We start from the raw sequence: 23,241 nt of genomic DNA, 5'->3' as shown, positions 1-23,241 counted from the left end.
AGCTTGCCTGCCTGTGGGTGGGGCTGTGTCCCTGCCCAGCGAGTTGCTTGGCCTGAGGTTTCCCAGTACTGGCACCTGCAGGCTGTTAAGTGAAAGGGTGCTGGGTCCTGGGGCCAATAAATTAGAGGGAGGGTTCCAAAATGGCACCTGCCAGTGTCCACATGGTAGAATGAGCGAGTCTCCAAAACGGCCGCTGCTGCTGTCTGTGTCCCCGGGGCAGGCTGCGGATGCCTCCTGCACCTCTCCAGGGCACTCTCCAAGATCAGCAGGTTGGTCTCACCTAGGCACCTTTCAAACTACTGTTTCTGCCCTGGGTTCTGGGCTATGTGAGATTTTGTGTGTGCCCTTTAAGAGTGGAGTCTCTACTTCCCACAGCCCGCTGGGACTCCTGACAGTGAGCCCCGCTGGCCTCCAAGGCCAAACGCTCTGGGAGCTCACCTTCCCGCGCTGGGCCCCTGGGCTGGGGAGCCTGGTGTGCCACTCAGACCGCTTGCTCCTAGGGGAGAACCGCTGCAGCTGTAATTCTTCTCTCTCTGTGGGTCGCCCACCCGGGGGCACGGGACTTGACTCTGCCCTGTCTACTGGTCTCGTATCTTTGGCTGTAGAAGATACTTTTCTGGTAGATTCTGGTCTTTCTCATCAATAGCTGCTTTGCCTCTTCCAGATTCTGATGGCTCCTTGTGTTCCTTGGCTCTTGCAGGATTACTCTACTCCCTGCCTTCATCTTTACGTGGTCTGCCCCGTGCCTCTTTGTCGTTTTATTTATTAGAACAGTTATGCAGTGTTGAACCTATATTGTTACAATTATGCTTTTATTGGAAATTAATTGACATACTAAAAATTATTGGCATATCTAATTTTACTCAAAGCAGACTGACCTATGTAATTAAAAAAACTTGTTTAAAGAAGGAAATTTAGAGATCCTATACTTTGATAAATTAAAACAGTATCAATATTAATATTTTAATTTCATTTCCCAAAGATGAAAACGCTTTTGATGTACCAACTGGTTTTATGTCACTTAATCAACTTGCAGTTGTGCTATTTAGGTAAAGAAAACCATGAGTATACAAAACGAATGATTTTTTTTCAACAACACTCTCCAGAAAAGCTTTATAGGGTTAAATGGTAAATGAAATAAATATTCAAAACTAATACTCAAAAGTTATTTAAATTGCTTATAAATAGTGATCAACTTCTAACCTTAGTCATGGCAGTAGTATTTACACTTTTGGATACAGATGTCAAGAGTTCCTCTGAAGTGCCTTTTTTTTTTTCACTTACCACCATTTTATAATATTTAAGTTTTTATAATAAACATGATCACCATTACAATAAAATGTTCAAATCTGGAAAGACATTCTATCTCTTTTTTTCCAGTGGGTTTAGAAACACTGCTTTTTAATTTGAAAAAGGAACGTGTATAAATGTGATTGACGTAAATCTTGGAAACGTCACGAATATCCAGGATTCTGGAGAGAAATCACTCGTCTCCTGGCAGAAGTGAAAGATGAGCGGAGACCGGGGGCACCCAATGATTTTTTTTTTTTAAACCAACTCATGTTTTGTTCAGATTTCATCAACTTTTCCACTAATGTCTTTTTTCTGTTCCAGGAACCTATACAAGACCCCACATTTTATTTAGAATGCATTTAATTTTATCAATTAATTTCTATTATTCCATATTTTATAATGATTGATGATCAGCAGAAATCCTGACCATTTTTGTGTGTGTGCTTACGTATTTTTCCCCCTTCTCTATGGCAGAAGAGAAAAAACTAGTCCTATGGGATTTGGGGTCAAATTGACCTGAGTTTTAACCTTAATTTTTCCACTTAATTTTGAGGTGTTGATCAAGTCACCTAAGCTCTCTAAACTTCACTTTATTCATCTGTAATATAGAAATAATGATGACAATAATACCTATCTCACTGAGTTGTAAAGACTAAATGTGAATACAGAATCGACTGTAGTCAGGATTCTCGGCATTATTATTACTTACTGTCTAATGAAGATACTAAAGAAAAGAGAATTATCCAGAGAGCAGATGGTCAAACATGATTTTAAAAAGTGGGGGAGGAGGAACGGCACAGAAAAGCCCCAAGTGGAAAAACCAACTCAAAAATAAGCAGCAGTTGATTGTGAGTAAAATGAAGAAGCTTTTCTATTTCTTGCCAGCATATTTATATCAAAATGTGTAACATGGGGCCAGTTTTGTTATTTGGCATGTTTCTGGCCATTTGTAAAAAAAAAATGTTCAGCAGCTGTTGCTCTGGGAGGCAGATGGATGGATGACATTTATGAATTGTATTTTTCAGATGGAGAAACTGAGGCACCACGTGGTTCTTTGTTTTTCCCCAACCTTCCACATCCATGAAACATCAAACTTGGAATGATAGTTCATGAATATCTTCTTCCTTCCAGCTATATACTGCAGAAAGGAATTGCCAATAGATGAGACGGTAAAAATGGGGAGCTTTCTCTCAGGGAGGCCAGCTGAAGAGTCGTGCTTTTGTGTCTGGTACAGATGGCCAACTGGTAGTGCTTACCAGGGCTTCCCTCCCCTGCAGCCACCCGCCCTCAAGTGACAGCTTTTTGCATCTTCTTGTCTAATTAAACCACCGGCAGAGAATGCCAGTTATATGCTTGTGTGACACCTCTGAATATTAAGTAGCTTTTGTAATTAATTATATTTTGAAAGGCTCAATCCTCCATAATTAAAAAAAAAATCTTTGAGAATTAATAGGTTAGCATGATATATGGACTGAAAACACCATGAGCAACAACTTGGCAGTGAGGGAACAACTTTGCATCCTGTGGAGTGTCTCTGTTGATCAATCCTTGATGACCTGAATGCTCCCAATACTAACATCACGATGTGTTTCTTTTTTGGTCTATCTTCCCGTGCATCCAAGTGGAACCAATTGTTTCTGCACAGGATAAGATATAAAAAATGCAGATAACTTAAATAATTTATTGCCCAACAAGGCAGTCTGTGTCGTACAGGAGAATGGGCTACAAGCAGCTGTCTGCCTCATATCGCCCTCTGGGTTATGACTGCAATGCCATTTAGTAACTTTTGTGTCTTTTGTGCTGGCAGCGACGTTGAGGCCGGATAATGGATGCTGGCAAGATTTTGAAATCACAGACAAGGAAAGAGCGCCTTTGATCAGGTGTTCGTGTTCTCCTGTGCTGACCTCATGGCACGGGGCAGAACTGGCCCACCCCAGAGGGCCATCCAGTATGCCGGGGCTGTCTCGGTGTGGAGCCTGCTCTTTTGCCCTTGAGGGGCTGGGCAGCTGAGGAAGTAGGAGACTTGCTGCTGGGTGATATTCTGCCTCTGGGCCTTGTATTGTGTGGTTTTGCTTTTTCGGTGGGGGCTTTTAAATCTTAGTCTGCAGGGTCTAGGTTGTTCAACCAGAAGCAAATAGGAGAAGGGATGATGGTGGAGTTAGGTGAGCAAAAATGGGAAAGGGGCCATACCCACACTTATATTTAAAGGCTGTTTGCTGCCCTTTCCTTTCACTGGGTCTCATTCTCCTTCCTTCTTCTTTCTTTTCCTTTCTTCACCCTTCCCCTTGTCTGCTTGTCCGGATTTTGCATTTTTTGTTTCAGTGGTTGGCACCAGTATTGTTTTGCTTAGATTTCAACTTGGAGAGTAGCAGGATTATGCCTCAGCAGAACAGAATTTTAGATCTGGAAGGTATTTTAGGAGTTCTGGACCAGCCGTGGAAAATCTTGAATCTTAAAGATTCTGGGAAGATTCCAGGCTTCCTTCCAGTGGTTTGACTTTTTGTTAAATGAATCTAGGAGTGCCATCTGGCTGAGAAAATTGGGTGTAAGGCTAATGGTTCTAGAGATAGTTATCATCTTAATACTTGATATGCATTGACTGATCCACACTCTATAAACTTTGTCTTTTGATATTTCAGTTGCTTTTTAAACAGGTAAGAGATCTGCATGGTTCACAATGCAAAATCATTGAGAGATATTTAGTAACAATTTTCCCTCTCCCCTCCACTGAGTTACCACCTCCCAAAGACATAAATAATAACCGTTATCCATTTATTGTATATCTTTTCTGAAATTTTAATGCATAAATAAGAATATATGCCTATAAACATATACATTTCCCCCCTGTTTCATGAGCGAGTAGTAACATATTTTGCATTGTTCTTTGCTTCATGTGTTGTTTTTACTTAATCCTCACAGCAGTCCTGTGTGGAAGGAGCTGTTATTACCCCCATTTTACAATTAGAATTAAGCTCTAGCTGGGCAACTTGCTCAGGGCAACACAGCTGGGTAGTGGAGCTGGGATAACCCCGACTGTCTAACTTGATCAGGTGTGATCTCCATCACTAGGCTGTCCTGCCTCACTGGGGCTGGTGCGGCCTCCCCAGGGTTCCTGCTGATTTGCACAAGTTCCCCGGGGGCTCAGTGTAGTGCTGGCTCCTAAACACAGACTCCAGCCAACAGTTAGGGAATGTGGCAAAACTAATTCCATTCTTGTCAGTTGGCTTGGCTTGGCTTTTCTTTCCTTCATTCGTTCCTTCGTTCCTTTGTTCCTTTATGAAATAATGATTTTTAAAAATTGCAGTCAAATACATATAACCTAAAATTAACCATCTTAACTATTTTTAAGTGTACAGTTCAGTGGCATTAAGTACATTTACATTATTCTGAAACCAATCTTCAGAACTCTTTTCATCTTCTTAAGCTGAAACTCTGTACTCAATAAACAATAACTCCCCATGTCGCTTGCCCCCAGCCACAGGTGACCTCTGTTCTCTATGAGTTTGACTACTCCAGGGACGGCACGTAAGTGGGATGATACTGTATTTGTCTTTCTGTGGCAGGTTTATTTCACTTAGCATAATGTTCTCAAGTTTTATGTTTTACCCAGGTTGTAGCATGTGTCAGAATTTCTTTCCTTTTTAAGGCAGAGTAACATTCCATTGTGTGTATATACCACATTTTGTTCACCCATCCATCCACTGAATTGCTTCTACTTTTTGGCTGTGGTGAATAATGCTGCTATGAACAGGGGTACTAATATCTGTTTGTGTTTCTGCTTTCAATTCTTTTGGGTACATACCCCAAAGTGGAATTGGTGGATCATATGGTAGTTCTGTTTTTAATTTTTTGAGGAACTGCCATACTGTTCTCCATAGCGCCTGCACTGTTTTACATTCCCAGCGGTGCACAAGGGTTCAATTTCTCCACATCCTTGCCAACATTTGTTATTTTCTTCTTGTTCATCCTTTTTTTTTTTTTTTTTTTTGGCTCATAATCATCCTAATGGGTGTGAGATACTTCTCTTATAACATTTCTTAATTCTTGTATTGGGTCCACTTGCCAAAGAATGCAGAGTTCCACCTCGGGTCCCTCTTGCAGGCCGGGTCAGGCCTGTGGAGGAACGACCAGCCTGGAGGCCAAGTGAGGCTGGTGACTTAGCTGAGTCTACCCGGTCAGATCCCTCCACCTACCTGGGTCCTTGGTGACCTCACTCTATGCTTCAATGAGGCTGCGTCTTCTCGCTGGTTATTCCTCAGCAGAACGATTTTCTTGACCTTTACTAGAAAGACAGAATGAGCCCCCAGAATGCAGAGGAAACCTTCCCATCTCGTAGGTAACTTACATTCTTTATGCATCCTTCCTGGATAGTTGCTTGCTTTGTTAAAGTGGGAGGCTGTTTAAACCTAGCAATGGTTTCATTCAAAAAGCCGAGTCACAGTTAGACATCCACCTTCCCCCTTTACGCTGTCCTTTGCTTTAGCCTCCCTGGAAAGAAGATGGGAATGTTTCTCTCCCACAGTGTAATACACAGGATACATCATGTCTCATGTGGACTCCCCAGGTGAGTGACTCATTCTGGCCCTTTAGATGACCTCGTTTTTTTTGTCCCATCTCTCAGCTTGGGGCTTTCAGGAGGTGTTTCTTGGGAATGATTAGGTGGCTTTAATCACTGAGGACCCAACTGTGGCCTCAGAGCAGTACCTGAGAGAGGTATTTGTCTGTGTTCCCAGGTGTTTGCCCGACATCTAATTCAAGGCTGAGCTGCCACTGGGAAGGAGATGGACCACCTTCTTTTGGGTGTAATCCATTCTTAACCTGTCTTCTGTATGTCCCTGAATAGAGCCATTTTAAAAAGCGGTACTTTTTCCAAATACAAAAGCAAATACATGTTCAAAGCAGAAAATTTGGAAAATGAAGAAAAACACACCACTGTAAATGTTGTAATTCATAGAATCATAACATAGGTGCTTGTTTACTTAGAAGGTAGTGGAGTTTTCCTACACCAACAAATATTCTTTTACCATATAACTTAAAAAAGTTTTTTTTGACTTTTTTTTAAAACTTTCCCCCCATATAACTTATTTAGTGATAAACTTCATGGCATCATATGGACATTCTATACTTTATTTAAAAAGTCCTTTATTGTTGGAAATTTGACAGTATCCTCTTTTGGCTGTTAGGAACTTTCATGAACACCTTGGTACATATACTTATGAAAATTATGTTATTTTTAAATGGTATTTGTGGAAAGACATGTAGGAGGGTCTGTTTTATGACAGATGACCCTGACTCCACAGGGAAGTAGGTTGACAGTGTAGGGACAAATGTTAATAAAAGGGAGTGGAATGAGAGTGCCTTCCTTTGGAGTTAGGACAAAGAGTGTCCGGGCACTGATACCAACTCCAAAGAACTCAGAACCAACTCAACATCACTGTTTTGCCAGTTTGATTGGATGCCCAGAGTTCTGGGATGTTTAGGATGCTCTTTTTTCTCCCTCCCTCCCATTCGTGGTCCTGATTAGTGGAACCCTGGGAAATACCTCTCTAGCAAATTAAAGCCAACAGCCACACCTTCAAAATATAGATCGATGCCTTTGTTTGATTGTTTTGGGAGATGTTAGGTAATCACAGCAGGGCATTTCCTGAAGTAGCCTATATTCCCCCAGGACATTTCTTCCATTCCTATTGCACGGATAAAGAGCATTATATCATTGTTATTCTGGGTGTATCCTCTCTTGTTGGCGATTTACTGCAGACAGTCCTGGCTTTTGTACCCCAATGCATTCCTGAAGATTGTGTCCTCAAGCAAATTTTTAGAAATCATATTTTCTAGTAAAAATAACATCACAGTTGAAAACCTGCATGTTCATACCAATTAACTTAGAATCAAGTAAATCATAGGTGTGGCAAGTAATATGTCATTAAAACAAAGAAACATCTTTCTATAATTGTTCTAAATCTTCCTTAGAGCTGTCAGAGACATTCAAAGTGGTTCCACTAATTCAAGTTATATAAAGTGAGCATAAATGTATGGCATGTATTGTTTATTCAAAGGGCCCCAAATGTACATAGAAAATAGAAATAGAGACTATAAGAACACAATTCCAAGGCATGACAAATTTAGCCCTTGTCTAGATCTTCAGGGCTGAAGAAACTTGAGAAAGGTCTATTCTGCCTCATTTGATGGATAAGGAAAGTGGGTCCCGCAGCATTAAGCAACTTGCTGAAGGTCACCACGGTTACCTTAATTCAACATGTAATTAATGATGGTTTTGCCTCCTTTCTGAGATGTAGTAAGTAGATGGTGTGGTGTGCTTATCAGAATCCTACTTCAAGACTGAAGCCCTCATTACCCCAACTCCTCAGAGTTTTGGCTGTGGACCGCTCCCAGCTGAGTCTCTCTCCCGGCACTGGCCCTTGGCTGCAGAAAGCCTCTTTACCCAAGGGGCAGCTCCCATCTGATGACTGGGGTGCCTGGTTGATGCAGAGATTAAAAGGCCTGGCCCTCCAGCCCCACTGAAACAACTTGGAAGGGCCAGTAGGATCAGCTGCAGCCCGTGTTGTCCCTGCAGTGAGGCCCGATTTCTCCCTCTGCCAGTGTTGCTTCCTTCCCTCCCCTCCAGGTATTGATCCTGAGAGCACTTTCTAATAAATACCCTGCATGCAAACTCCATTTCAGAATTTGCTTTTCAGGGAACTGAACTATGATGTTAAACAAACCTTTGGGTGATATTTTGGATCATTGAGTCTTTTAAAAAAATGTGTACCATGAAGTTTGAACTGATGTCTTATTTTTTATATACTCTTTGTAAATTTTCTTGGAGAGTAAACAGAGGTAGTCAAAGTGGTTCTGTCAACTCAAGTTTGAATGTATATAAATACAAATACATTGCATTAATAAGTGTATATAATATGTATTATATACTAATACATACATATTTCTAGTAATATTGTAGCATCTCAGTAAGGACTTTAATTTGGAAAAGACATATCTTTTTTTACTGAAATATAGTTGATTTACAATGTTGTGTTAGTTTCAGATATAACAAAGTGATTCAGTTATACATTTTTTCAGATTGTTTTCCATTATTGGTTATGACAAGATATTGAATATTATTCCCTGTGCTACACAGTAAGTCCTTGTTGCTTATCTAATTTATGTATAGTAGTTTGTATCTGTTAATCCCATATTCCTAATTTATCCCACCTCCTCCCTATCCTCTTTGGTAACCATAAGTTTGTTTTCTATGTCTGTGAGTCTGTTTCTGTTTTGTATATAGATTTATTTGTATTATTTTTTTAGATTCCACACATAAGTATTATCATATAATATTTATCTTTCTCTGTCTGACTTACTTCACTAAGTATAATGCTCTTTAGATCCATCCATGTTGCTGCAAATGGCAACATATCATCCTTTTTTATGGGTGAGTGATAGTTCATTGTATATATGTACAGCATATCTTCTTAAGCCAGTTATCTGTTGATGGGCACTTGGGTTGTTCCCTTGTCTTGGCTATTGTAAATAGTGCTGCTATGAACATTGGGGTGCATGTATCTTTTCAAATTAGAGTTTCCATTTTTTCCAGGTGTAGGATTGCTGGGTCATATGGTAGCCCTATTTTTAGTTTTGTAAGGAACCTCCATACTCTTGTCCATAGTGTCTGCACCAAACTACATTCCCACCAACAGTGTAGGAGGGTTCCCTTTTCTCCACACCCTCTCCAGCATTTTTATTTGTAGACTTTTTTGATGATGGTCATTCTGACTGGTACAAGGTGATACCTCATTGTGATTTTGATTTGCATTTCTCTAATAATTAGCAATGTTGAGCAACTTTTCCTGTGCCTGTTGGCGATCTGTATGTCTCCTTTTGAGATATGTCTATTTAGGTCTTCTGCCCATTTTTTGATAGGGTTGTTTGTTTTTTCAATATTGAATTGTATGAGCTGTTTGTGTATTTTGGATATTAACCCCTTGTTTGTCACATAGTTTGCAAATATTTTCTTCCATTCTGTAAGTTGTCTTGGAAAAGACAACTTACTATTCTTACTATTTTTTTTCATTCCTTCCTTTCTCACCCAACAAATTCACAGTCTTATTAAAAATAGAAGAAAATTCCCCAAGGTTTGTGTTTGGGAAGAAGGGAGGGATGGTTGATGGGAATAAGGAGGTAAAAGATATTTATGAGGTGATTTTATGGAAATTAAATCTAAGGATTAAAGAAATACAAAAAATAAAATAAAACAAATATTCATACATCTGTTATACAGAATTCATATTTGCTAATAAATTGTCATATTTGATCTCATTAAATATGAAATAAAGGCAGAGCACTTGGGATTCTTCTCTTAACAGCACCGCCGAGCCCCTCATCCTGTCTGCTCTCAGTGCTTGGCTGAATCACCAGCCACACAGCAGCAGATCTTTGATGCCTGAAACACCAAATGGGTAAACGTGGACAGACAGAAGAGCAGAGAATGAGCAGGGTGATGAAATAAGTGTTGAAAGCAGAACACATCTTCCCTGTATGTGGACATTCACCGTAATGGAGTCAGGAACATACAAATTGAAATCTAGACAGGGCAACTTCAGAGAACAAACCTTTTGGGAAAATAGCTTTTTTAAAATAATACAGCCCGTGGAGATTTAAAAGTCTTCACAGTCTGTGGAGGGTGAATGGCTTGTGTAAAGGGATTCGGAATTCTTGATGAGTTCATAAATCACCCCTCATTTCCCAAACAAGTTTCTCCTCCTCCTTCCCTGTTTCTGTAAACTTATTGCCGAGTCACATGAGTCAGAGACCTGGGAATCTCCCTGGAGTTCTCCTTATCTGACACGCCCAGCTGATTTAGCCTTCTGAAGAACCCTTCAGATCCATGCCTCCCTCTTTCTGCTTGCTTCTCACCAGTTCTGTCGTGGACTCAGAAGTCTCCTGAGTGGTCCTGATGCCGTTCATCTTGGTCCCTTACTACCTGCCCCACCCCACCTCAGAAGCAAAATTCATACCACCACAAGTGAGGTCTTCCTAAAATGCCAATCTGGCATATCATTCTTTTTTTTTTTTTTTTTTTTTTTTTTTAGTATTTTAAAATTTGACAGTCTATATTGCCACTTTATTTTTTTTAACTTTTATTTTTCTTATTCTTTTTTTCTCTATTTTTTTTCTTTTTAAAGCCCAGTACTTTATCCTTGTTTTTTTGGGGGGGTGGGGGGAGGAGGTAATTAGGTATTATTATTATTATTATTATTATTATTATTATTATTATTATTATTATTATTATTATTATTATTAATGGAGATACTGGAGATTGAACCCAGGGCCTCATACATGCTAAGCACACACTCTACGACTGAGCTATACCCTCCGCCTGGCATATCATTCTTAAGAAAAAATCCTTAGCAGTTTCAAGACTCAACATGGGTTCTTCTCCTTGAGGAAATCTTCCACAATTTCTTCCAGCAGGGCTGTCTGTCTGCTTTTATGTCTGCCGCTTAGGCTCTGGTTAAACTCTAAATCTTATTAAACTTGTCATCCCAGCATCAAACACAGTACCTGCACTTTGGAAGTGCTTATAAGTGTTTGTTGAGTGCTAGCTAGATCAGTGCAGCTGGGAAAGAGGTTGAATTCAAAACACCAGGTGGGTGGCCAGACCTAGTACCATGTGGATGACAGGTTGCTGGATGGAGCATCAGTGAGATGAGCTGGCGCATCTCCAGCATAGGGACATCACCTCTGGTCTCCTCTCCAAGGAGGAGGCAGAAGGCTGGGCACCAGGTATGTTTTGAGTCTTTGCCAAATCTCTGAGGGCCTCTTGGGCCCGCATAAGCTAGATCACTGGATTTGGGAGAGATTGTGTGAACTTCATCTCATTGCACGAGTTGAAGGGAAAGGTGGAGGTGGTGGATGGAGCAGATATCTCTGAGTGTTGCAGGAGTGCACAAGAACAGTAGCACACTTTGCTTGGAATCAGAAGCCATCTTCTTCCTCCTCCTCTTCATCTTCTTCCTTTTCCTTTCCTACTCTTCTCTTTCCTTTACTTCCCTTTTCATTTCTCTTTTTCATCTTCTGCGTCTTTCCTTTAGTATTGGCAGATATATTACATTTTATGTCCCACATAACCATTTACTAGTAGTGGTATAGAGAAAAAAGGGAGAGAAAAATCTGTAGAAGTGCAAAATAAATTTGGGCTTAAAATGAGAGTTGAAATTAAAGATATGACAAGTAAAGAGGTTCCTTCATTAAGCTGTGCATCACAAGCTTTAAAATCAATTGTAAATCAGGCACTTGCATTATGTGAGGCATATTGCTGTGGTGCATAAATCTAGTAACATTATTGCTGCTAAAAGAAAGTGCAAGTTCAAGATGTTGGGTTATGAACCCAAATAGGAAAATATATAGTGTTGGGTGATATGGCACAGTTTTTAATCTTCCACGGCCCCTGTCAATCACGCATAAGTATTGAGTTTATTTGGTCATTTGTGGATCAGAATTTGCATAAAATATTTATGGCTTCTTGCGAATAGCTTGTGAAACTAAAGACAAATGCTGAACATCAGATACAGATACTTACTGTATCACAAGTAAAACCACCAGCGCTAGAATAAAACCACAGCAGAGTTTTCATGCTGTTGAACTTACAGTATTTTTACTTGAAGGGGTTGTTTTCTGTGTTTAGTTTAAAATATGTTCACATGCCAGGACATCATTTCAGTCTCTTTACTCATGGTTTCTCACAACATGGGCCTTTGACCTGAGTTAGAATAACCTGAGGTGCTTGCTTTGGTCCAGATTCTTGGGACCCCTGCTCAAATCTACAGGATCAGAATCCCAGAGAGTGGGTGCTGGGGCTCTGCCAGCCATCAGTGCCCATTTCCTGCGCACATCCACGCAGAGCCTGCTGACCGTGCGTTCGGAAAGTGATGCTTAGTGTCCGACCAGCGTGGACTGAAGTGATGAAACATCACGTCAGCTCTAAATCATCTTGGATGGAAGATGTGGTTTGTTGTCAGAAATTGTTGAATTAGAGTCAGAAATTGTAAATGATACCATTCATGTCCCACAAATGGCAAATCTGGTGAGCTTCGAGGAGCTGACCTAGCGACGGGCAAGGGCTCGGGGTGGCCGTGGGAAGCCCTTCCCTGCTGAGATGACAAAGCTGTGGCTTGAACAGTGCCTGTGACCCTGGAAGGGCCCCTGCCTGAAGGTCTTAACCACAATTGTATTTGGCTGCCTGACTCATGCATGGGAGGTTTTTTTTTTTCCCCCAGTGTGTAATCCTGACCTTGAACAAAACCGCACAGGGAAATAGTCTGTTTTGTAGGCTGTGAATTGCATCCAAGCCACAGCCAAATTTATCTGCTGCTCTGTACAGCTCCTGAACCTTGAGCTAGATGGCCCTTCTGCCACTGCAGGAGAGCAAGTCTGCAGTAAAGCTCCGGGGCCAGATGCATGGGCAGCGGGCTGGGCATATCTTTGCGCCTGGAACAGAAAGTCGTATCGTGATCCCTCTTCGTGGCATTCAACCCATTTGATGGTATCCCAGAAATGTTGAAACATATTTTCCTGCTCTGATCCGGAACTCCCTCTTCTGATAACCTAGAACGTCACTATATCTTTCTGTCCCTATCAAAGTAATTCCTAATAAAGTATATATCTTTGAAAATGCACCCTCCATTTTACTTAATAGAAGCATTACTGTTTGTGATAAACTCACATGGCATCTTGGAAAAGGATATTGGATTTGTCCCAAGAATTTTCCAGGTTAGTATAGGGAGTATATGAACATTCACTACTAATTCTAAAAGCAGTTGTTTCTCTTTCGAACCCCCCGGATTTGTCATTATTGGATCCAAGGGTTGTGGCTCACTTATTTGGGCTCTGGGTGTTCCTGTCTGGCTACAAAGTAACACATTTGCGGTGCCCTGGAGGACTTGAACATGCCACTGTCTTGACCTCACAGAGAGCCCAGCAGCTCTGCCACGGTGCCCTTCTAGGTTGGAACCTTCCTGAAGACTTAGGACTGTCATGCTTGTAACACATTTCTGTGGGCCCCAGTGGGGCTGCCCATGCTTAGCTGAGAGGAAGGAGAAAGTAAGGCAGAGAGAGCAGAGGGCTTCTAATCAGGATCTCTGATAGTTTTGCCCATTGGTTCCTGGCTTCTTGCTTTTATCTGACTATCCAGACTCTGGACTTTGTGTGTTCAGAGCTATGGCGCCTACCAGTGCCTCCCAGCCTTAGCTGACCTCTCTGCGGTGCGCCCTTTGTAAGACTGGTTCTTGCAGCCTCACTCACCTGCCCTTGCCTTTCCTACCTATAGGTAGTATCTGTTCAATCCCCACCTGGCAAAACAGGCCCCTGGTACTGACCCCTCCCGGCTCTCTGGATCGTGTTTCCATTGGAAACTAGAATTTATCCAGACCTTGACTTAAGCTCTCTGTGGACAGGCATTACGTTGATTTGCTCTCTTCTGTATTTCCTATGGCAGTTACTCAATAAATGCTGGCCAAATGTTGAATGAAGCTGTGTAAGGACTCTGACATTTTAAAAAGTAAGTATAAATGATAGGATTGGGGACCTGGAAGGAAAATTATTTGAATAAAGAACATGAAAGCTGTGATTCTGTTTCTCTGGTTCACAATAATTCCTGTAGTTCCCTCTGTTATCAATAGATGTTTCCCATATGCTTTTCAGATTTTAGAAATAACAGGTAAAATTTGCCTTGTTGGTCCAAGATACTGACCTAGTAGGATTTCTTCCCTGTAACGTGAACTGCGCACAGAAGAAGGACAAAGAACTCCTCCAAATCAGGGACTTAAACTGAACAGTTCTGAAGTCTGAAATTTACAAGAGGCCACTATAATTAATATTCCGGACTCTGAGACAAATACTTTTCTTCCCCTCTGCCCCTCCCCACCTTAAACTCACATATCATATAAGCCAACTTTTCCACCAGAAATTCTTGATACATGGTATTGAACCAGAATGGAGTTATTAAGACTCTTTTTAATCTCAATTCTTATTTGTTATAAAATAATAAGAAAAATCACTTATGATCGCACAGCCTTACTAAATCAACCTCTTGCCTCTACGTTTCATCAAATTGGAATATTAGTGTCTTATCTGAGCACCAGCATGGTGCCAGTTCATCTTGTTATTTATTTAATTTTTAACTCTGACTTGGCCAGTCTTCTCAGAGGTCATTGCAGCTTGTCAAATGAACTCCTGGGGCTGATATCACTAGGAAGAATTTGCATGGCCTGTTCTTTTAGAAAACTTTATTTTTCTTAAATAGAAGGAACTAGATAAAGCACACAGATCCTTAAGACAAAGCCAAAATCTGGGTAAGAGTTTTTACGTAGCTTTTAAAGGAGTAGAGTGTACCTCAAGATCGGAAGAGCCCTGTGAACTCTTAAGTGGGTCTCTGCTGTGTGTTCATGAGGAGGAAAGATGTCTGGAAAAGGGATTCTCACATCTGACCTAAGGACAGCTTTAAGAGACCAGCATCATGGCAGCGATTAGCACTAGCACAGAGCTGTAAGAGCAGATGTTTCCTCCTCTGAATCCTTCTGCAAGCTTGCGACGTAGATGGACATGCAAGATGGTTCACTAATGTCATATTCTGTGTGAGAAATGGATGCTCAGAATGTTGCTAAGTCTTACTAAGCAAGTAAGTGGCAGAGTTGAGAATCAAACCTAGGTCCTTTGACCATAAATATTGCTCCTTTCGACATACTAGCTTGGAATAGTGACGCCTATACGTTCTCTTGGAGCTAAGAGCAGGCCAACTAATTGCCTTTACCAAGGATTGCCTGAAGACTGGGGTTGGTGTGAGCTATTTGCTTCTCACCCAATTTTGGTTTTGATTTCTTCCCTTAATATTTTTTCAGGATGATTTCCCTAGCATACTGTTGCTTATTAGTCCAAGTTTCTGAATAAATACTGGAATTAACCTACCTGGAATTTATTCAAATAAACTAATATCTTTGATATAAACATAAATCACTACAATAAAGAGAAATTTGAAGCATGAATGTCAAGGGTTTTGGTTTACGTTCTTTGGCTGCTGTAGACCTGGAATGTTGGGTCTAAACGGTGCCATAAATCATTCTGTCTCGACAGGAAGTAGAATGGAAACCTCATGGAACTGCCAAGATATATGGTTTTCCTTTAAATGCCTCATTGATTATGGGTTTTGCTTCTTTTCTGTGGGAGAAAGAGACATTAAAGCAGATTTATTCCATTGGTAATTCTTGATTATACCTCTCCACAAACCATTACCTGCAATTCTGAATTCCAAAAAGTTTTGAAAATCCTTATTTTTTTCCCTATAGGTTTGGTGCAGACTTACTTGGTGGAAGTACCAGAAATGAGACTATTTCTAATCTCATTTATCTCATTTAATGTGGATATTTATGTATTTTGTCTAGAAAATATATGCTGCCCAGATCTTGTTTAGTATATTACCTGAAATATGTTTGCACCATAAAATCTGAAAAATTCTCAATTCTGAAATAAGTTTAGCCCCAAGAGGTTCAGATAAGGGACTATAAACCTCTTCTCAAGAAGAGAAGGAAGAGATGTGAATAACACAGAGTAACGGAGAAGCACAGGCAAGGCTACAGGGCCTTACACCCACACTGGTGTCCTCCTTGATAGAAGATCACACATCTCCATCCTGTTGAACTCATGCACACCCATGTGATTGATTTTCTTTGGCAAGTAAAATGTGAGCAGAAGAGAAGAGATGAGTCATGTCCAGGCAAAGTTTTAAGAGCCAGTGTGCAGCTCCCCATTCTCTTTCTTCCTTCTGCCATGAGCTCAGCAGCGTTCCAGATGAAGGCTGGGGTCCATCAACTTGGGTCTCCAGGGAAGCCTGGCACGGAGCTGTGGCTGATCTGCACTGTCGATGTAATGTGGATGAGAAAGAAACCTTTGTTGTTGAAGCCTCTGCAGTATCACCTAGTCTATCTTCACTGATGCATGCAAAATCAGTGCCCTCTGGGATGGAGCCATCCATTAATATAGCATCTGTGGGCACCGACACTGTTAACGACCAATAGTCAGTGTCCTCTGGGGGTCTGCAGTCCAGTTATACAGGTAGATAGTTAAGAAAGAGATACCATGTCTGGTCTGGCCTGCCACAAGGCTGTGCTCTCTCCTCCACCCCAGTGCTGGTTTCCATATCTGGGCTCAAGGCCAAATGTCTCCTGACTTTATGTATCCAAACACATGCTTGGAGATTAATGCACATTTTCTCTTACTTCATTGGATTTAACAAATTGCATAGGTATTTCCTACTTATTATAATAAATTAAACAACACAAAAGTATATAAAGAAAAAGTTTATTCTCTTCTCTCTCTCCTGTAAATGGTATGTGTCCTTCTGTAGCTTTTTATGGGCTCGGCAAATATATATAAATACATAGGATCATTTAAAAATATTATCCTACCATGAACATTACTCTGCCAAGGACATCTACGCAATTCAGTTATTAGCCCTAAATAGACAATTAATTTAATTTTTAATCTTTAATAGCTTCTTTTACTGGATGCTTACTATGTCCAACTCAGTCTTATAAACGCTTTATTTAATCCCTTTGTGAACCCTGCGAGGCAGTTACTAATGTTATCAGCATCTTCCATTTCCAGAGAAAACTGAGGCTTAAATAAATTGAGTAATTTGTGAGAGTCACACAGATCAGGAAGCGGAGGAGTGAGCAGCTCAGGCAGTCTGACTCACATTCCATGTTTCTAACCTCCAAGTTGTATCACTTCTACAATTGCATAATAGTCCATGAATGCATTTATTCAAGGATTTCCCCATTGATGGAGATTGAGGTAATTTTCTTTTTTCCTCTTTTCATTTTGCTACTGCCAACAGTGTTGAAATAAACAACACTAAAATACACACTGGTGTGCTTTTTTTTTTCCCTGTTGAAAGAGCCCCATGTTAATTTCTTCCTGTACCTCATTTGGGAGAACACTGCCAACTATGGCAGTCTCAGTCCTGGTTAGGCAGGGGGTCCTGGTGCCCATAATTCGTGTTCCAATAACCAGTTAGGAATTCTGGCTTCACCAGTTTCTCTGAACCCTCTACATATCTTTCCAGTACAGGCCGAGTGGAGAGAGGCCTGTTTAAGTCAATGCAGCTTACATTCAGAAACAGGAGGCAGTGAACTGTAAGGGATTATCTTCTCCTAGATGTGTCAGATGCAATCACACAGCATAGATTTATGAAGCGGAGTGAAATATTTGTTTTGATTGCTCACTGATTAAGAATACACTCTAATGCACACTCTTGACAGACATCTAGGGCAACTACCCTTACTTTAAGAATTTGGGTCAGGGATGCCCAACTTCTTCTAATTCAGCAGTCTCATTTCATTAAAGAATTATGCAAAGAAGCCTCAGATGGGTCTGTACAACTGGCTGCTTCCTCTCCAGTATTTAATACTGCAGGGGCTCCAGCACTCGCCAGTGTTATTGTCCGCAGATTTGTAATGTCTTCCTTGTCGTCGTTCAGCAGAATTAGGAATAGCAGTTAGTTGGGGATCTTATGAAAAACGAACATACCATATGAAAAGTAGACACATAATTTAATAATAAACAGTTTATGAAGAGATTTGGGGTAAAGTGTTAGACAAAACCCCGCATGTTGGAGATGTTTATAAGTGAGGTTCTGTAAAAACTGGAAAATTCTTTAAATGGAAATGGTTAAAAATCTCAAGAGGTATGTTTTAAATTTTAATCTAGAGGCACTGCAGGGTAGGTATTTATCAACAGATTGCTACAATGTGCTACCATATGAAAATTGGACAGTCAAACACCTTTGGTTATTTTGAGTTAAATTACCCAGTGAAGTGCAGAGAGAAGTCATAGCATAAATTGGGAGATCTCGTGTTTGTGGCTAGGTAGCGTATTTCTGTGTGGGGTAGGGGTTAGTGGTGGATAAGCATGGGATCTCCTTACATTTTTTTTTTAAGTACAGTGTAGGCTTTAGGGTAACTAGTTATTAATGTATAGAGTTTGTGTTTGAAAGAAATGTATTCAAGATCTTTAAAAATTGATGATTACATAGGTAAGGACTTAAAAAGCAAAACATCGCATCATCTCTGTCCTGAAGTGTCACTGTGTCTATTTCTTGCCTCCGCAGCCCTCTCATTTCTGTTTACTCATTAACATTTAAGTCTGAAGCCTCACCCTCAAGCATACAGGATGCAAACCTCAATCCATTCTTTGCTCTGTTCGTGAAGGGGTGGGAAATGTTACAGGTATTTAACCGATCCACATTATCTTGAATACCACTGTTTTCACTGGCAAGAGCCTGTTTCTACATCCTTGGTGCTGAGATGTTGCTGACTTCAGCAAAGGAACTCTATTTCTGAAATTCTTTATACTCATTAGCAAAAGCATAGGTGAGGACCAAGGAATGAATACCTGAAGTGCTCATCGCCGTGGTCCCTTTGGGGTGTGGGCTTTTACCCCACGAATGTGGGTTCCTGATCAGGACAACCAACTGCTCCTCGAGTGAAGCTGAAATCAACTAACACATTATTGGGTCCCCTTGTCTATGCTGAAGATTTTAAACTTTGTTTTAAAAACAGAGGTACTGAGGATTGAACCCAGAACCTTGTGCACTCTAAGCACGCACTCTACCACTGAGCTATATCCTCTCCACCTGACCATGCTGAAGGTTTTAAAGTAAATTGTGGACGTTTATCTGTGATGGACCTATGCAAGCCCTTGAACTCGGCTACTCTCCATCTTATTTCTTTCTATGTTTATTCAGATTCTCCTTTGGCCACATACTTATTCCCATGTCTAGCTCAGCTCCTGCCCCAGTTTCACACGTGGTGACAATTCCCTGTGTATACCTAAATGTGTAAAAAAGTATGGTTACTTCCCTGAGTGATCATTTAGGTTACTTTACTTACTGTTGCCGTGTGCTAAATGCAATTAAGTTTTCACCTGAACGATTTAAAGCTCTGCCAAAATAGAGGAAAAAATGAGAAGTTTCCCTGTGGTTTGAAATGAGTGCCTTCCCGCTTAGTCCTCTGGAACAGGGCCTGCTGCCCTGGGTGTGGGTCTTTCCCCTCATGGTGGTGAGTCAGAGGACTCTGGACATCATTCCTCATGACTAACGGGTGTGTGTGGTGATCGTGCCGAGACACTGCTGTGGGTGCGGCATCCTTTGGACCAGGAAGTACATCTCAAGGGGAATCCATGGGATTCAATTGCCTGCCTTCAGTTTTTATGCAGTCATTGATCATTCAAACATGAAGAGTTTGTTTCCCCTCTTTGCTTTTAAACTGAGTTCTGCTCCTTCAGCTGGTTGTGTCATGTGCTCCAAGGCAGCAAAGACCCTTGGCCTCTGAATATCCATGGTTGTCTTTGAAGAAAGAATGGGCTGGTGTGGATGTCTGTGTTTAATTTCAACTTAAATATTATTTGATAATAGGCTTTTGTGTCAATGTCCATTTTTTCTTTAATGGTAGAGTTATTCCTCATTACACAGGAATTCAACAGACTGAAACTTGAAAGAAGAATTTATAGGTATCAGTATTTATTCAATATATGATGCCTGTTGACTGTATTCAAGGAACGTGCAGCTTCCTTGGCTGATATTCGCATGAAAGGGCTCCTTTGTTTGTTCATTTGTGACTATCTTCCACCTCTTGTTTTTCTCTTTGTTCTCTTGTCTTCAGTTCCCACGCTTTTGCTCATTTCCAAAAGGGAGCGACTTAGCCCGTGGGCTTGGGTCCTCTCTGAGCCTACTCTCCCCTAGAAAACAGGGAGAAGGAGGAGTGGCAGAAATTGCTGCTTTTCCAGTTCAATTTCTTTTTCTTGGCTAGTTTAGTTTTTTCCCGGCTCTTCGCTTTTTCTTTAAGTCATCAAGCCATCAGGTCAAGCAAATTAAAAAACCAAGCACACTTAACAGTCATATTTTGATTATTCTTTTTTAGTCAAAAATTGAAGGATATATTATTTTTAACGGACATATTATTTTCTCATCAAGTGTGATTTTTATTATGTTTTATGCCAAACTTTCTCTCTCTTCACCTCCTGCCCTCATCCTTTGGAATAATATACCTTTCTGTGCATCTTCTTGCTGACTCTGAAGAAATCTCATGACACCATGATTCTCCCTTAAGTTCACGTTTGGTCAACCTGTTTCTTTTTTCAGATCCACTCTTCCACCTTGTTCTGTGCCCTGGTAGTTGGCCGGCTTCACCAGACTACTCACTCTCTGGCTCAAGGTTGGTTTGGTCAATGGGAGCGTTGGCAGGGCTCAGAGGGACAGAGGAGATGGAGGCCTGTGTGTTCATCACCCCTCCCCTCTTGTTGTAGTGTCCAATGCATTGGCTCATTCTGGACTACCTTACATTTTCTGTAAAGTGTCCCTCCCCACACAGCCTCTTTGTTTCCAAATTCCAGCAGCCACTTTGCCCCCTTCAGGCTTCTGGGTATTAACAGGGACCACTGATACCAACTGTGCATTGTCCCTTGAGGTTCCCTACCCATGCCTGCCCCACTGGAGACAAGCCTCTTATTAAACTTTTTTCGTGGTATTAAATTGGAATGTGTCATCTGTTTCTTGCTGGAGCCCTGAGGGATAGAATGATTCAATGAATGCATATGTTACTGGGAGGTAATATGGTATAATGGTTGTTTTCCACGTGGCATTGGACGGATCTAGGCTTGAACACATCACCATCACTTGCTAACTTGGAGTGGAAATTATTTAACCACACTGAGCCTTAGTTTTCTCTAATTTAAAGTGGGGATTATATTACCTACTTCACAGAATTGTTACAAGAATATGTATGAGTACTCAAAATGTTAATTACTATATATTATATATAATTATATATAATAACATAATACTATACAACACAAAAATATATGTATTATATGGTAACATATAATAACATTATATATAATGTTTCAGTTTCCCCTCATGTTATACTGAATCACTTCCTCACTGGTAGGGCCTGAGCAGTGACAAAGCAGTCATTCTGGGGTCCTCTACTCCTGGTGCTGCTGATGTTTGTGTTTCAAGTTATGAGGACCCCCTCTTCCCTTGTGCCCCTTAAATTCCTGCTTATCCAAATGATAGTTTGCTTCCCATAGATGGTCCTGGCTGGTCTGGTAATCTCCCCTCAACCTGTGGAATTTTCAGATGACTCTTCTTCAAACGGTGAGTGCTAGTCACAGGGGTCCCTGGTGAAGGGAAAATCTTTTGCTTGCGTCTCAACCCTAAGCGTTGGCTGCTTTCTGTGCAGGTGCTAGGCACTGTTGGGTAATCCCACGGCTTTACAAGAGAGCTGTTTTTTTTGTTTCTACCTTCTTTAAACAATACCTTTAGAATGTCGTAAGCACATTGACTAGGCTCAAAGAGGAGTTGCGAGGAGTAGCTAATGGATTATTTTAAATGCTTTGAAACTGGCGGGAGTTTAGTAAGAAGGACAGGCTAAATAATTTTTGCAGGCTTGATGAGAGTACGAAGTGTAGCAAATGACCCTTCTACTTTGCTTTGGTATCTAGTGGGACTTGCTTATTGTGTAACATGTCCCATTAAAATGAGTTATATATGTTATTGCATTTAAAGCATGACCTGGGGAAATGCTTTAAGATAAAAAGAGGTGTTTGGAAGATATACAAAGCTTTCATCGAATGGAGTTGCAGTTACTGAAACCACTTGGGTTTTTCTGACTCAAGAGAAGTCTTATGAAGCACAGTTCAGTAACGTTTGTCTTCTAAGGGCCTGCTGTGCGTCAGGGCTGGATTGGCCACCACGATTCCCAGCAGACTAGAAGAGGAGGTAGATATACACAGAGTCAGAACCCTTTGGTAATGTGTAATAGGGGCTAAGACGGATGAAAATACAAGGTACAGAACAGCAAAAAAAAAAAAAAAAAATCAAACGGTAGTCAGTCTAAAATGAGCACAATCTGGGGGAAATCAGGGAAGATTCATGAAGAGAGGCTTGAGTTGACCTCTGAGGGTAGAAGTCTGCCACATGATAAAGGGGAGAAGGACATTTCAGACACAGGGAACAGCATATGAAAAGTCCTCTTTCTCTCTCCTTGTTTCATTTAAGAGGCTCTACGTCCTCTGCATCTAGCTCTGTCTTATTCTTTGCACACAGTAGGTACTGAGTTAACACTTGTAAGTGGATAGAATGGGTGGTGGGATTAGAGGGAGTGATTCCAGTCTTATTCATTAGGTTTTCTTTACTTTCTGAATTTTCTACAGCAAACATGTCCTTATTTCGTGATTCGAATATTCTAAAATACTCAGAGAATGGTTATCAGAGTCCGTGGCTGCACTGGAGTTGACGATGAATGCAGTTGGTGAGGTCAGTGCACTTTGGGCGCTGGGGACACTTGTTAACCTGGTGGAGCAAAGGCTTGAGGCTGTGGGAGGTGTCACTGGGGATGAAGCTGGGATGATAGTTCCGGGCTCAGAATGTTGGCCTTTGTGTTGTAGACAGTGAGGAAGCATTGAAATTATTAGGCAGGAAGTCTGTGTTAAGAGTCCTCTGGCAACACTGTAGAGCACGAATTGGTTGCAGGAAAGATTGAAGGGGAAGGACCAATTGTGACAGCTTTATAATCCAAGTGGAAAAGTGTTGAACGGTCTCATGTTTGGGTAGGGTTGGGGAGAGGATAACACGTTTGGTTTTAGACAGGATGCATTTGTACTGTCTGTGGGATAGTCTGGAGGAAGGCCGGTAAGTATTTGGAACTTCTTGTGGGGAAGAATTGGTGCCTAAAACATTACTGACACCAGGGAGTAGGGGAGGCCCTGGGAACCCCACCAGGCAGTGAGGACCAGGTTGGCATGGTCACAGGGGCAAGAGAAAAACACAAGAAAATGGTGCTTGAGAGAGGAAAAAATCATGAGAGGAAGAAGAAGGGGGAGAGGTGGTCCAGAAATGAT

At 41.1% G+C, this 23,241-nt stretch overlaps 1 long non-coding RNA gene across 2 annotated transcripts in view; it reads left to right on the top strand.

Moving 5' to 3' along the window:
* Nucleotides 1–22,655, top strand: part of LOC141573894 (uncharacterized) — a 121,457-nt gene extending 98,802 nt beyond the window's left edge. The window contains exons 2-4 of one of the 2 annotated variants that reach the window (XR_012500307.1): nt 20,483–20,555; nt 21,430–21,496; nt 22,555–22,655. This is a non-coding gene — a long non-coding RNA (uncharacterized LOC141573894). Of the gene's footprint in view, nt 1–20,482; nt 20,556–21,415; nt 21,497–22,554 lie in introns of both variants that reach the window. The other variant, XR_012500306.1, reaches the window with a different exon arrangement.
* Nucleotides 22,656–23,241: the final 586 nt, after the last annotated feature.

Source organism: Camelus bactrianus, chromosome 2 (assembly GCF_048773025.1).
Source record: "Camelus bactrianus isolate YW-2024 breed Bactrian camel chromosome 2, ASM4877302v1, whole genome shotgun sequence".
NCBI lineage: Eukaryota > Metazoa > Chordata > Mammalia > Artiodactyla > Camelidae > Camelus > Camelus bactrianus.
This window is presented reverse-complemented; position numbering and strand designations above follow the sequence as displayed.